The sequence below is a fragment of the Equus caballus genome, chromosome 11, assembly GCF_041296265.1.
Source record: "Equus caballus isolate H_3958 breed thoroughbred chromosome 11, TB-T2T, whole genome shotgun sequence".
Lineage (NCBI taxonomy): Eukaryota > Metazoa > Chordata > Mammalia > Perissodactyla > Equidae > Equus > Equus caballus.
In genome coordinates, this window is record NC_091694.1 from 57748739 (window position 1) to 57759015 (window position 10277).

The 10277-nt window shown below is 39.2% G+C and overlaps 1 long non-coding RNA gene across 1 annotated transcript; it reads right to left on the reverse strand.

The window, feature by feature from the left end:
• Positions 1–6930: 6930 nt before the first annotated feature.
• LOC106782899 (uncharacterized) lies at positions 6931–10276 on the reverse strand. Its single transcript, XR_001380281.3, has 3 exons — positions 10145–10276; positions 9142–9262; positions 6931–8073 (listed from the first exon to the last, which is right to left on the reverse strand). It is a non-coding gene; the product is annotated as an uncharacterized lncRNA (long non-coding RNA).
• Between the last annotated feature and the right edge of the window lies 1 nt (position 10277).

Here is a 10277-nt window from a genome sequence, read left to right on the forward strand (position 1 = left end):
TTATTAATCTCTTTTGTGTCTCTATTTTTTCTGCTTATTCAATCTGTATTTTATATATCTTCATCTGCTCTCTTTTTTAAATTCATCCTTCTCACTCAAGATTTGTGGATCTTATTAATCTATTCATTGAACTAGATTTTGGTTTTGATAATTTATCGGGTTTTGTGTGCACTAGTTCATTGATTTTAACCCTTTATTATTTCTATATTTCTTATTCCTTTGGCTTAATCTTTTCCTCTTTTTAGCTCAGTGAATGGACTGCTTAGTTAATTTGTTTCAACTTTTGCTAAAATGTATTTAAAATGATATATTTATCCCCAAGTACTCTTCTAACTGTGTCCCACAAATTTTGAATGAAGTTTTTCATCGTGATTCAGTTCTATTGCCTCATTTCTTTCATGATTTTCTAACCCAAAATTGATTTAGTACTATATTTTCTTTTGCATTTAATATTCAAAAATAGAGAATTTTTAGCTCTCTTTTTATTTTTTCTATTTTATTGTATATGGTTAAAGAGCATAGATCTATGCTGTCCGATATGGTAGCCAATAGCCATATGTGGAGACTGAACACTTGAAATGTGCCTCATCTGATTTGAGATGTGATCTCAGTGTAAAATACACAACAAATTTTGAACACTTAGTGCAAAAATGTTATTAATAAGTTTGATATTGATTACAAGTTGAAAATATGTTAGAAATTTGGGTTAAATAAATATAATTAATGAATTTCACCTCTTTTTAAAAAGTTTTTAAAATATGGCTACTAGGAAATTTAAAATTATATATGGCTTGCATTATATTTGAATAATCTATAATATATCTAGTGGCATAGACATAGGATATTAATTATTTTAAATTTGTTGAAGCATCTTCAGTCTTGTAACATATGGTCAGTTTGAATAATGCACATGTGCTAGAAAATAATGCATATCTCTGTTGCGTGTAAAGCTGCATGTAAATGTATTATCTTGAGCTCTTGATCGTATCATTAAAAACTTCTGTAGCTCTCCTGCCTCTGTCTCCTTGATGCATCAATTTCTCATGGGTTATGTAAAACTTTCCTACTACAATTACTGGTTTGTCTGTCAGTCCTTATATCTTCTTGATCTCTCATTTCTTTTATAAGTATCTACTGGGTCCAGACAAGAGGATATAGACTTATTTCTCCCTGTTCCTTCCTGCTGAGTACACTGTAAATGCTAGAAATAACAAATGAGAACTGACAGGTCAGAAAAGGAAGGTAGACTGGGTAGAGAGAGACCTCAGGACTGGAGGAACATCATGGTGGCAGGGCATCTTATGACCCAAACCTAGCATTAGAAGGTGGCCCAGATAGGCTCATTCCTCCCCCAGATTGAATAGGGGCCCCACCAATAACACCAGGTGAGTCTGGTGGCATGGTGGGGGGGTGGGCAACACTGATTGGAAGTCCTGCTGAAAATAAGCCAGGGAAGTGTTCTCCTTCCCCACCAACCTGAGTCTCTCCTCCCCTATCCAGAACACCAGGTGGATGGGCAGCACCTGCAAGGGGGATTCTGCCACAATAATCACCCAGCCAGGAAGCCTCTTTGTCCCTTGGACCTGAGACTCCCCTCCCCTACCTAGAGTTGAGGGAAGGGTGAAGTGGCACTGATAAGGAGGATCGTGCCTCTACAATCAACCTGCTTGAGAAGCCTCTTTGTCCCCCCAGGGCTGAGACCCCTCTTACCCACAGAAGGAAACCAGGCTCCAGATGGCACCAGCAGGGGAATCCCGCCACAATTGCCTAACCCAGGAAGTGCTCTCTGTCCCAGCCAGACCTAAGAATCCCCACAGACCCCCACACCTAGAGACACCAGGTGGCTGGATAGAACTGGTGGAGGGAATGCTGCCACATAGAGGGCCTGACCCAGGAAGCACTCTTCTCCCTTATGGCCTGGAGATCTCTTTCCCCACTTTGGCCCAGCCTGAGGAAGTTCCTTCCACCCATTCAGGTGGCACCAGCAGGGTCCAGTGGGAGCCCCAGCAGCACCAGATAAACCAAGCAGACCAAAATAGTACCACAAAGGCTCTGAAATTTAAACTATCACTGAAAGCACAGCTCACAAAAGTAGGACAAGACCTCCATGCTAAACCTAAACAGGGTGACTGCCTTCTAAAATAAAAGATTTAAATAGGACTCAGAGTCTCCTAACATAATAGCCAAAATATCCATGAATCAATCCAAAATCACCAGTCATACCAAAACCCAGGAAAAAAGGCAATCAACTAATGCCGATACTGAGAAGAATCAAATGTTGCAATCATTTGACAAAGATTTAAAGTAGCCATCATTTGAAAAAAAGTCTCAATAAGAAATTACAAATTCTCTCAAAACAAATAAAAATATAGAAAATCTTTGCAAAGAAATAGAAGTTATAAAAAAGAACTAAAGGAACATTACAAAAATAAAAATACTGAAATACAAAACTCACTGGATGGGCTCAATTGTAGAGTGGATATGACAGATAATAGAATCAATGAACTTGAGGATAGATCAATAGAATTTACCCAATCTGAACAACCGAGAGAAAATAGACTGAAAATAAATGAAAAGAGCCTCAGGAACCTGTTGGAACAATGACAAAAGGTCCAGCAATCTTAACATCAGAGTCCCAAAAGGAGAAGAAAAAGAGAGTGGAGATGAAAGAGTATTCAAAGAAATAATAGCAGATAAGTTCCCAAATTTGGTGAAAGACATAAACTTATGGATTCAAACGCCAAATAAAATAAACTCAAAGAAATCCCTACCGAGACACATCATAATTAAAATTCTGCAAACTAAAGACAAAGAAAAAATCTTGAAAGCAGCAGAGAGAAATGTCACCTTACTGATAGGGGAACACCAATTTAAATGACAGCATGTTTCTCACTTGAAAGGAAAGGCCAGAAGGAAATGGCACATTTTCAAATGCTGCCAACTTGAAAGAAAAGACCTGTCAACCATGAATTGAATTGGATATATTCACTGGATGTGAAACCATCCTTCATTAATGAAAAGGAACTCCAGATATTCTCAGACAAATGGAAACTAAAAGAATTTGTTGCTCAGCAGACCTATCCTTCAAGAATGGCTAAGAAGTTCTTGAAACAAAAAAGAAATAACAAAGGAAGGACTCACGAAGAATCGTGAAAGAAGAAAGAACAATGGAAAGAACAGAAATACGGGTAAATACAATTGACTATACTTCTCCCCATGAGTTTTACAAGTATATAACGTCCCTCTTTTGTCCATTATGATGTTTTTCTTTTGAATTTAATTTTATTAATAATATTATCTGAGTATTCTTTTAGTTCATATTTGCCTGGTATATCTTTTGCCATCTGTTTGTTTTTAATCTTTCTGTGTTGTTTGGTTTCCAGTGTATCTTCTGTAAAGAACATGTTGCTGCATCTTGGGGTTTTGTTTTGTTTTTTGGTTGGTTGGTTTGTTTTTAATTCAAACTGAGATTTCTGCCTTTTGATGGGGGGGCTTGACCCATTTACATTTATTGTGATAAATTATATAACAGACCTTATTCTGTGTTTTCTTTTTACCATACTTTTTTGTTTCTGGTTTTCCTCTTGTCTGGGTTTTCATTGAATAATCAACTCTTTTCTTCTGGTTTGAATGTCATTCATCCTACTTTTATTCTCCTGGTACTTGTACCTAACTTATTAAAATTCATACCTATGTTTCTTCTCCACGTCCCCAACCATTCTTTAAGCTTGTGAATATGTATATCCTCCCCCTAATGAAGACAAGTAACCCAGCTACTCTTACTTTCTCATATCTACTTCCCACCCTCATCCCCAATGGTATCATTAAAATTTTAGTTTTGGATTGTTATGTCCATGTAGTTGTTATCCTGTCTCACTACCTCTGCTCCTTGATTACTAAAATGATAATAAACTCTTTACTTAATTATTCTTACCTTTAATTTCTTTATATATTGAAGCATCTTCCTGAATTTTTTTCCTTCTTGCTGAAATATTTCCTCCAAGAATATTTCCAAGGTCTTGTTTGAATCAGAGTACCTTTATTTTGCCTTATTTATATGATACTTAAGTAAAATACAGGCATATCTCATTTTATTGTGCTTCACTTTATTGCGCTTCATAAATACTGCATGTTTTACTAATTTAAGTTTTGTGGCAACCCTGCATCAATCAAGTCTATCAGTGCCGTTTTTCCACCAGCATTTGCTCACTTCATATTTCTGTGTCACATTGTAGTAATTCTTGCAATATTTCAAACTTTTTCATTATATTTGTTATGGTGATCTATGATCGGTGGTCTTTAATGTTACTCTTGTAATTGTTTTGGGGTGCCACAAACCATGCTAACCTAAGACAGTGAACTTAAACTGATAAATGTTGTCTGTGTTCTGACTGCTCCCTTGACCAGCCATTCCCCCACTTCTCTCCCTCTTCTCAGGCCTCCCTATTCCCTGACACACAACAATATTGAAGTTAGGCCAATTAATAACCCTACAGTGACCTCTAAGTGTTCAAGTGAGAGGAAGATTCGCATGTCTCTCGCTTTAAATGAAAAGCTAGAAAAGACTAAGCTTAGTGAGGAAGGCATGTCGAAAGTCAAAACAGGCCAAAAGCTAGGCCTCTTGCACCAGTTAGCCAAGTGGTGAATGCAAAAGAAAAGTTCCTGAAGGAAATTAAAAGTGCTACTCCAGAGAACACACGAATGATAAGAAAGCAAAACAGCCTTATTGCTGGCATGGAGAAAGTTTAGTGTTTAGTGGTCTGCATAGAAGAACAAACCAACCACAACATTCCCTGAAGCCAAGGCCCAATCCAGAGCAAGGCCCTAATTCTCTTCAACTCTGTGAAAGCTGAGAGAGGGGAGGAGGCTGCAGAAGAAAAGTTTGAAGCCAGCAGAGGTTGGTTCATGAGGTTTAAGGAAAGAAGCCTTCTAGGTAACATAAAAGTAAAAGGTGAAGTAGCAAGTGATAACGTAAAAGCTGCGGCAAGTTATCCAGAAGATCTGGCTAAGATCATTAATGAAGGTGGCTACACTGAAGAACAGATTTTCAGTGTAGACGAAACAGCCTTCTATTATAAGAAGATGCCATCCAGGACGTTCATAGCTAGAGAGGAGAAGTCAATGCCTGGCTTCAAAGCTTCAAAGGACAAGCTGACTCTCCTGTTATGGGCTAATGCAGCTGGTGACTTTAAATTGAAGTCATTGCTATTTACCATTCCAAAAATCCTAGGGCCCTTAAGAATTATACTAAATCTACTCTGCCTGTCCTCTGGAAATGAAACAACAAAGCCTGGATGAGAGTACATCTGTTTACAACATGGTTTAATGAACATTTAAAGCCCACTGTTGAGACTTACTGCTCAGAAAAAAAGATTCCTTTCAAAATATTACCACTCATTGACAATGCTCCTGGTCACCCAAGAGCTCTGATGGAGACATACAATGAGAAAAATGATGTCTTCATGCTGCTAACACAACATCCATTCTTAAGCCCATGGATCAAGGAGTAATTTTGACTTTCAAGTCTTAGTATTTAAGAAATACATTTCATAAGGCTATGGCTGCCATAGATAGTGATTCCTCTGATGGATCTGGGAAAAGTTAATTGACAACCTTCCTGGAAGGACTCACCATTCTACATGCCATTATGAACATTTGTGATTCATGGGAGGTCGTCAAAATATCAACATAAGCAGGAGTTCTGGAAAAGCTGATTCCAACCCTCATGGATGACTTTGAGGGATTTAAGACTTCAGTGGAGGAAGTAACTGCAGATGTGGTGGAAACAGCAAGAGCTAGAAGTGGAGCCTGAAGATGTGACTGAATTGTTGCAATCTCATGATAAAACTCTAACAGGTGAGAAATTGTTTCTTATGGATGAGCAAAGAAAGTGGTTTCTTGAGACGGCATCTACTCCTGGTGAAGATGCTGTGAAGATAGTTGAAATGACAACCAAGGATTTAGAATACAACATAAACTTAGTTGATAAAGCAGGGGCAGGGTTTGAGAGGACTGACTCCAATTTTGAAAGAAGTTCTACTGTGGGCAAAATGCTATCAAACAGCATCACATGATACAGAAGATTGTTCATGAAAAGAAGAGTCAATCAATGTGGCAGAACTCATTGTTGTCTTTTTTTAAATTTTTTAAGAAATTGCCAGAGTCACCCCAACTTCAGCAGCCACCACCCTGATCAACATTGAGGCAGGACCCTCCACCAGCAAAAAGATTATGACTAGCATTTTTTAGCAATAAAGTATTTTTTAATTAAGGTAGGTACATTGTTCTTTTAGACACAATGATATTGCACACTCAATAGAATACAGTATAGTATAAATATAACTTTTACATGCACTGGGAAACCAAAAATTTCATGTGGCTTGCTTTATTGTGATATTCACTTTATTGTGGTGTGCAATATCTCTGAGGGATGCCTGTATAAAATTCTAGATTCAAAGTTTTATCTTTTACAGTTTAAAAATATCCATACCTTTTCTTCTTGCAGTCAGTACTACTATTGACAAATCAGTTTTTTTGTGTCTGAAGAAGATTGTCCCTGAGCTAACATCTGTGGCAATCTTCCTCTATTTTGTTTATGGGACACCACAGCATGGCTTGATGAGCAGTGTGTAGGTCCGCACCCTGGATCCGACTGCAAACCCCGGGCCACCAAAGCAAAGCGCGCCAACTTAACCACTATACCACTGGGCTGGCCCTGACAAACCAGATTTATTTATTCAATTATTATTTACTGACAGGCCATGAAATGCCAGGCACTGTTTTTGACACTGGGGATTTAGCATTGAACAAAACAAAAAACAGCATTTTGTAGGTTATCTGTGTTTTGTCTCTGGAACGTTTTAGAATTTCTTCTTTGTTATTTATGTTGTTAGATCTTATTATAATATGTGGTGTCTTTTCATATTTTTTCCTGTTTGCCTTTCTATGAGCACTTTCAATGTAAGTTCTTTTAACTTCTCTTTATTTCTCCACAATTCTTGGTTATTACTTCTTAAAATATTTTCTCCTATTCTTTCTTTCCTTCCAGGACTCTCAATATATAAATATCTAGTCAGTCTCCATATGCTTAACATTTCTTTCATGTTTTTCAACTTTTTATCCCTTCCTGATGTCTTAAGGAAGAGCAGAGTTCCTTGAAGTGATAGTCCAGCTTTTGAACACACTCACCAGTTTTACATATTCTGCTATTCAATAAAGTATTGAATACTTTATTTCAACCACTATATTTTTCACACATAATTTTCTTATGACAAGTTCTTGTTAACATTTCTTGTGTCCTCCTGGATCTCTTTTAGGATAGCTTTTTAAAAATACATATATTTTGGGACCAGCCCGGTGGCATAGTGGTTAAGTTCATGTGCTCTGCTCTGGCAGTCCAGGGTTCGCAGGTTTTAATCCTGGGCACAGACCTAGCACCGCTCAAGCCATGCTGTGGCGGCATCTCACATAAAATAGAGGAAGATTGGAACAGATGTTAGCTCAGGGCCAATCTTCCTCACACACAAAAAAAAACACAACGTATAATTTATTTGAAATCGTCCAGCATTTTGTCCAGCCTATCAATAATCAACGTTGTGGTTGGACTGGCTCTTGTAGTTCTTATTATGACTGCAAGGTGCCCTCCAGCAATAACCATCAGGAAAGTTTGAAATAATAAAGGCTTATTATTCACAGGACCTGGAAATTACACAGCACACCTGGGGCCACACAGTGAGGTTGTGTGGAGGGAGCAAGCAAGAGAGAGCAAGTGCAAGGGCCTGAGGTTCTGCTTTTATTGGGGTCGATGGTGGGGTCTTGGGTTTCATAGGCTCCCTCTTTATTGGTGAATTTAAAACATAAGAGCAGGAATTTAAAGCACAGCAAGAGAGAAAACAAGCAGCTCAAATGGTCAGTTATTGAAACCAAGCAAGATCTCTAAAACAAAGGAGCCTCAGTGAAGGGAAGCTCTTCATCTAGTCCGGTGGCTGGCAGGGTGTTTACTTGAGATAGCCCTCTTTAAAGTGGATGCCTCTTTGAAGTGGATGCGTCGGCAATCAAAGCTTAAGTCAGGCACTTGCATTACAAAAAAGGGAAAAAAAAAACCAACTGTCAGGGCTTATGCTACATCCAGTAATTCTGTTTTATCTGTTATAGATTGTTCAGTTTATTGCTTTTCTTTTATAGCAACAGAATTATTCAGATGGCTTATTTTTTTCCCTGTGAGCCCATATTCCTGAGGCCAGGTTATAAGGTGGTAATACAGGGAGGGAAGGGAACCAAAACCCTGGGGTGTTTCCTATACCACGTTCAACTCACTAGGAAGGGCACACACTGTAGATGAAGCATATGTATGTATGTGGGCAGGGGGCACTTAGGGGGATTTGAGTCATTTCCAAAGCAGAGAATCTACAGTGTTAAAATTTGGGCAGGACCACTCCCCATTTACCACCCTCTTCCCACCAAGTGATCTTATCCCTCAAAGAACCTGTCTCTACCTCTTTTTTGCAGTAATCACCTGGCTCGTGTGTGTGTGCATGTGTGTGTGTGTGTATCAGGGTGGGAGGAAGATGAATAAAACCCTTTGAGGTGGATCTACTTCTCTCTGCTAGTATTCACTCCTCTTCCAGCCCAGCTCTAAGGCTACCCTGTGCAATGGTGAAAGAGTGGGCAAAGATTAACCCAACGTGGGAAGTGGACAGAAAGGAGCACAACAAAACACTAAAAAGCACCCCCACACCCTACAGCACCTCCTCCAAGTCCTCTTGTGGCATCTAGGAGTCTTCCATTGCTGCTGCCATTCCCACCCCACCCACATACCCTAGGACCAACTGTAGCCATCTGTCTTCCAAAGGGGTTCCAATCAATTTTTCAATAGTTTCTCAATCCAACAACCTCCCTCCTTCCAGAGGATCTCCAGGTTGGGTTTTGGGAAAGGAGCTAGCCATTTATGTTAGGATGCTGTATTAGCTATCTTTTTCTGCATGCTTAGTGACTCCAAACAGCACACATTTATTATCTCACAGTTTCTGTGGATGGTCTGGGTACAGCTTAACTGGGTCCTCTGCAGCCAGCTATCAAGGAGTCAGCCAGGACTGAGTTCTCATGTGAAGACTCTACTAGAAATGATCCACTTTCAAGTACCTGGGGGTTGTAGACAGGGTTTAGGTTCTTGCTGGCTGTTGGCTCAAGGCCACCCACAGTCCCTCGTCATGTGAGTCAACATCACTGCTTGCTTCATCAAAGCCACTAAGGAGGCAGTCTCCTAGCAAAACAAGCATTAGAATCTTATGTCACCTTTGTTCTATTGGTTCAAAGTGAGTCACAGGTCCCATCTACATTCAAGGGGAGGGTATTACATAAAGGTGTGAATACCAGGAGGCTCCAATAGTGGGAGCTGCATCGGATAAAGGGAGCTGGAAAAGGGGTGCCTTCTTGTCGGAACTAAAAATCATCTTTCCCCAGTTTTTGAAAGCCATTGACAAGTTTTAAGTAGTAAAATAACACTATATTCTTGCTTTAGAACCATCACTGGCCAGGAAAGAGTGGAGAATAGACTGGTGGGAAAGAAAACTTGAGTTAGGAGGTTGTGACTGTAACCCTAGTGAAATGATCTTGGCCAGAACTAGGGTAATGCTAGTGGGAATAGAGAAATGGACAAACTGGAGAGTTATTTAAGACATATAATGAATAGGACTTGGTGATAAATCGAGATAAGGGTTGAGGATACTCTGGTTCTGGCTTTTGCAAATGAGTCTGTCGGCAGTGATATCATTCACTAAGGGAGGCAGTCTGGACATTTTGAGTTTGAGGTGGGTAGGTCAGTCCAATAACAGAATTAGAAAGACTAACCATGCTCCCTAGAGAGAATAACCTCTTTTGATCAGCTTTAACTAATTTTTATGCCTGCAAAGAATCTGTTGCTCAAATTTGTTGAAACTGACTAAATCTTTTCAACTCATCTATCTCACACACGTGAATTTTCATTATTACAGGTAGTCCATGGATGCATGAACCTCGGATTGAGTATACAACCTGCTGTTCCTAAAAAACAAACAAAAAGCCACCTTTCACATTGTTTGGATGAAAGGATGTGTTTGGGGAGGAAAAAATATGGAAAAATCTATATACTACTAATATATCTTACATTACAGTTATTGGGGTTGAAGTCCTCAGCAACCCTAAGCACTGTGCTGTAATCCCACTTGAAGTCAACGCGCGCGGACAAAGACTGACTCGGCTCCGGCTCCCTAGCTATGGCGCTCTCCGTTATCCAAAGG